This window comes from Hyperoodon ampullatus (genome assembly GCF_949752795.1).
Source record: "Hyperoodon ampullatus genome assembly, chromosome: 15".
In the NCBI taxonomy this organism is placed as follows: domain Eukaryota; kingdom Metazoa; phylum Chordata; class Mammalia; order Artiodactyla; family Ziphiidae; genus Hyperoodon; species Hyperoodon ampullatus.
The window spans coordinates 64,323,595-64,329,594 of NC_136928.1; positions in this window are offsets into that span (position 1 = coordinate 64,323,595).

Sequence of the window (6,000 nt, forward strand, 5' to 3'; positions counted from 1 at the left end):
TCTCCTACCCTGACATGAAGAAAAAAGCCTTCCCTTGAACCTGGTCTCCCCTTTTTCTTTGGCCAACACTCTCCTCTAAAGCACAGTAGCTGGTCCCATGGACTTAGATCCTGGCTCTTCCAGTTCCTAGCTGTGTGACTAGGGGCAAATTACTTAACTTCTCTGAACTCAATTTTTTCCTCTCTAAATGGGACTAATAACTGTACCTATCTCATATGTTTATTGTGAGATTAAATGAAATGACTCATGTGATGTTCTCAGCACAGTGCCAGGCACGTATTATGTCTAAAAATGTTGGTCATTGTTATAGGTTTATCGTGAGAATTAAACATCAGTCTCCAGAGCAGAGGGCAGGATCTGGGAGTGGGGAGGGCTGAGCCTCAATCCTCAATCCTCAGCACTCACTTAGAGGTCAGGCTGGGGCCTGAGACTCTCTGTGGGGTTGCCAGGAGAAGCCCCGGCAACCCTGCTCTTTGATTCTGAATTGGTGTTGGGCCAGGAGGGGAGGAAGCAAAGAGGGACAGTGAGGACAGTGAGGGAATGGCAATGCCCCTCGCTGGCCCTGGCCCTTTGTTGCCTGCAATTCACCATGTGCCTTTCCTGGTGCTGCCTCAGCCTGTGTGTTCATTGCTCGTGGGTTCACACCAGCGGGTCTCTCACCTGTGTGCTAGGCCCTGTGTGTGCCATGATCCATGCAGAGCACCGTGGGAGGCCACGTCGTGCACAGCGCCAGTGGTGTCATAGTCAAGGACAGAGGACAGGCGTGTGAGTGAGGCCTGGCAGAGAAGTCCAGCCCGGCCTGCACCCCCGAACCCCCTCCACACCCGCACGGTGGTCACACCACACCCCAACACCCAGGAAACGTCTCCAGCTCTGCTTCTGACCCTCTGTTTGGCTCTTCCATCTAACCTAATTGTTCAGCTCTCACACCTGAACTCTGCCTCTGTTCCCTCTCAGCCTGGCCCCTGCGTGATTTTGCAGTTTTGGTGTTACCCCCAGATGCTGTTGGACACCGGGTCCGGCTCGGGTGCTGGCGCTCAGCGCCCCAGGCTTCCGCCTGCCTTCCTGTGGGGTCCCCTGCTCCGGGAGTAGGGTCTGATCTGTCTCACCACACCGGCTTTGCAGGACGCTTGGTCCTGAGCGGGCGGATAGGATGTTAAGGGCCCAAAGAAGTGCAGACAGAATGTTGCACCAGAAAAGAGATTCCAGTAAAGAACTATGAGGTCCAAAGGGAGAAAAGACCCCATGTGAGATGAACTTGAAACATACATGAGACTTCAAAAAAGTGGTCACAGAGACACATGCTGGGGGATAAGAACAGGCTGAACAAAGGCACAGAAGCAGGAAAGGATGGACCTTTTTCAGAGAATGTGGAGCAGCTCAGCTAGCTGCAGGTGTAGAAGACATGGAAGAGAGTGTGTGGGGGGCGGGGTGTCAGGTAAGGCAAGAGAGGGGGGCCTCGAATGCCAGGCAGAAGATGCTGAACTTAATTGGGTAAGTACTTTTGAGCTACTGAAGGTGTCGGAGCAAGGGAGCAACACTGGCCAGGGCGGAAGAGGAGGAAGACGGATGGGATAGCAGAGAGTAAGGTGGTTTGGAGGTGAGATTCCGTGAAGATGGGCCTGATGGAGACTCCAGAAGTAGGATGAGGCCTGCGCTATGTCACCATCAGTCAGAGGGGAAAACAGACCACAGTTATGGGAGATCCTGGCGGCGGACATGGGAGGGGAGGAAGAGGAGATGAAGCGAAGCAGGAGAAGGGCCTTAATGTCAGATGGATTCTGCTCTGCCGGCCGAGCAAGTGCCTTCGTGGGCCTACATTTAACTGAGTATCTGATAACCAGGCTTAATTATTTAATTATAATACATTTCCGACACACAGAAGAAGACTGGTAGCGTAGCAACTGCTTACACAATGCTTCCTCTGTGCTTGGCCTTGTTCTAAGAGCTTTAAAGAATTTAACTTAGTCAATCCTCTTGAAAATAGTAGCGATATAATATAATTACAGCTATTACTATCTCCATCTTATAAGTGAGTAGCTTGAGAGCCAAGAAGATTCATAAGTTGTAGAAGTGAGATTCAAGTTCAAGAAGTCCACTCCAGAGTGCTGGGTTCCTAACCACTAGGCTCTGCTGCTTCTCACTTGGAGGACAGAATAACAGATACTTGTGTCCTCAAATTAAGTAGTTCTACATCTTTAACAATGGTGAGCCATGTTGAGCCTCCATTCACCCATCCATCAGTCGTCCTGCATGAGGTAGGAAGGGTGAAGGGAATTAGCATTTAGGGAGCTATAGTTAGGTGCCAACTGTGTGCTTATGGGCTCTGCAGTCACTATTTTGTGGAATGCTGACAGCATCCCATGAGGTTGGTTATCCTTCGGATTTTACAGATGAGGAACTTGAGCCTCAGAGAAATGAAATAACCGGTCAAGGTTACCCAGCTGATATGTGGCAGAGCCGTCTGCCTCTTCTTGGTGACCATGCTGCCTCACGAGCATGGGGATTCAGCCCCCAAATGCATATGGCAATCACTAAGCAATAAATATTTACTGGGCACCTGTCATATGACAGGCACTATGCCAGGAGATGGCCACTGACCGTGCCCTCAAGGAAAATGAGCGGAGGAGAGAACCGGCTTCTATTTTAGAGAGAGTGGGGGCCGGGGGGGAGGGGGCTGTGAAGAGCAGAGGGGGAGGGAGGGGGTGCTTGGCGTGACCACAGCTGTAAGAGGTCACTTGAATGCAAGGGGCACAGAGGAGGGGTGGGCAGCTTCGCAGAGGATGGGATGGCTGAGTTGTAAGGCTGACAGGACTAGAGGAAGAGAAGGCGGGATTCCAGACACGGGAACCCAAGTTTGCGTCTCCACGCTGTCTTGGAGCCCCTGGCTCAACCCTGGCGATAATGTAAGGGTGGCATTTTCTTGATGCACTTGCGACAATTCATCGAGAGGCTGGAGGAAGGCTGAGCCATCCCCTAGGAACCCCTTTCTGGGCCCCCCAAGAGGAAGGATGCGGAGGCTGGCTGTCCCCGCTGCATCCCCATGGTAACCCGTGTCCCCACGGAAGTCTCTGTCTCTGGGTCCTTCTGTGGGAACAGCACCCTCGGCACAGCTAACGGAGCACTTACTCCGTGGCCTGTACCTCCTCCGTTCATGTGTCTGTCCGCCCACCCTCATCTGTTTGGACGCGCCTCACACGAGGAGACCCACCTGCATCTGGTAGCATCTGGCCCTCAGAGGGTGCATGTTGAACTGAACCACTCTGCGTAGACCGAACCAGATTTTTCAGGTGAACTGCTCCCTGCTTTGGTCCCACATCCAACCAGCCAGGCCAGGGTCATAGACATATTTCGGTCCAGAACAAGCCCTTGCAACTTAAGCAGCACAGACAGGCCATAGTTCATTCTAACTGCCAAGAGTTCTTTCTGTTGGGTCATAAAAGTGATGAAAACCTCTCAGACCTGACCTCTGCTGATGGATAGTCAGGTGCCTCTGCCCTGCGGCCCTGGGGACTGACAGCACAAACTTAGCAGGGACTTTGCAATATTCAGAACTGCCTTAGGGAGCTCCAGTTGTCCTCGGGGGCTACTCAGCCATCCTGAGCAGGACTGGCCCTTCCGAGGATGGCAGGGCAGTAGGCCAAGAGCCCAGAGGGGTGACTGCTGACCACCGTCCCCTGCCACAGTTGGGTTTGGGACATCCAGACTCAGTCAGCTTCAGGGTAACAGCCAACCTGTGAAGTGGTGCCTGGGGAGGGGAACCTGTAGGAAGACAAGGCGGGTCATGACCAGCAGTCATGTTCCATAGTTCAGATTCTAGAACCAGAAGCTCCCATGCGGAAGCATCTGCTGGGTATCCAGCACGGCCCAACATGAATTCTCCAGTATGAAACAAAGTCATTCTGGGGAAAACAGGCTCGATTACCTCCGCCTCTGCTCTACCCAGTCTCTCTAATTGTTACAGCACGCCTGCATTGCCTTGGATTCTGTATTCTTATGGTAGAATGAAAGAAAAATCTAGAATAGTGAGCACAAACAGAACTTTGAAAGAGCATTTCTAGTCCAACTCCAGCTTCTTGGCAGACCTGTCCCCAAATCATAGCAGCCATTTGCTTCTATTTTTAAGTGCCTTTAGAAATCACTCTTAATTTGCTCAAATCAGATCAATACTTAGCAACGCCTACTCTGTGTAAGCAGTCAGGGTCTACTGAGGCTACAGTGAAATGAAGTGCCCTTGCCCCACCTGTAACTGCCCTGTGAGGAAGGTAGTGTTTGCCTCATCTGCAGAGTAGGAAACTGTGTTTCAGAGCAGTGCAGTAACTTCTCCGAGGACACACAGCAAGTAAGAGGGCGCGGGGGACAGGCAGGGCTGGAACCCACTTCTTTCAGCTCCAGATCCCAGGATCCTGTCCTCTTTCCTTTTCTTTCAAGAAAGTCTAAAAGTCTAATCAAGAAAAACATGAAACTGATACTGTATATAGTATAACTAAGAGTTCAAAATGTAACACATTTTAAAAATTGTCTTTTTTGTTCACGGTGAGAGAAGCTGAGGTTTGATGACTATTTTGGTTGAAAAAAGATCCAGCCCAGTAAAAGGCTATGGCAGCTGTCTATGTCATTTTTTAAAACTCAAACTTATATTTGTTAATTATTTTTATAAAAGTAATACTTGTTTGAAGTAATATTTATGTACAGAAATCCCCCATTCCACACATGCTCCCTCTCCCCAGAGAGAACACCCCTCACATTTCCAGGGCTTCCCCCTAGCATTTGCCTCTGTCCTTTAAAATCATACTGCTGGGGCTTCCCTGGTGGCGCAGTGGTTAAGAATCCACCTGCCAGTGCAGGAGACGTGGGTTTGAGCCCTGGTCTGGGAAGATCCCACATGCCACAGAGCAACTAAGCCTGTGCGCCACAACTACTGAGCCTGCGCTCTAGAGCCTGTGAGCCACAACTACTGAAGCCCATGTGCCTAGAGCCCGTGCTCCGCAACAAGAGAAGCCACCGCACTGAGAAGCCCACGCACCGCAGCAAAGAGTAGCCCCTGCTCACCGCAACTAGAGAAAACCCATGCACAGCAATGAAGACCCAATGCAGCCAAAAATGAATAAATAATTTTTTTTAAAAAAGAATGAGAAAAAAAAAAAAAGAATGAGAGACTAAAACCGCTGGAAGTTCTGTGTGTTTGGCCAGGGCATGCCACCTGGTAAGCTGAGCCATAGGGTGATCAAGCATGATTTAGCCTTTTCGTTGTTGGGGTGGGAGCTCCCAGTTGTCAAAGTCAGTAGGTGTTTTGCTCTTGGCTCTTCTAGTTTCTCCAGAAAACTCTTGGTTTCCTACCTGGGAGATTTATGCCAGGCTTGGCTTTCTGGAAATAAAGCAAGGGAAGAGAGCTGAGGCTGCCACACTTCACCAAGCATGTTTTTATGAAGGAGAAGAAATAAATACATTTGGTTAACCAATGCACTTGACCCAGTTATCCTCATGGTGGTCCTGCCCTCATCCCCAGCCTCTGAGTGGGTGGGCCTTAGCTTAGAGCCTGAGACTCCTCTTCTCTTGTAGAGGAAATTCCCTACAAGTTGATCCAATCAACAGGATATGTGATTCAAATACTTCCCGATTCATACTGTGCCCTCTCGTGCAGACACTGTCATTCTTTATGGGTCTGTTTGAAGGGGGACATCTGATGTAGGACATGCTAAAGAGAGAACCTGGGGTCCAGGTGGTGATACTTCCTCATGGAGCTTTCTTCAGAAAATGACTGCTTTCCTATTTCTCTTTATGTAATTTGATCCTGGTTTCTTGGGACCCTTCTTTTTTTAAAACTTTTCTTCACAGAGTGTTTGTAAGCTCATCACACTCATTTTCTGAGCATCTGGTTCATGTGCCTTGAAGTCCTCCTGCCTCTTGGTAAACCTTCTTTAAGTCTTTGAGTTTCAAGGTCACAGCTGTGAGAAGGCCTTCTTTAGTCATCACTGGGTAAGCTCGTTCAGTCACAGA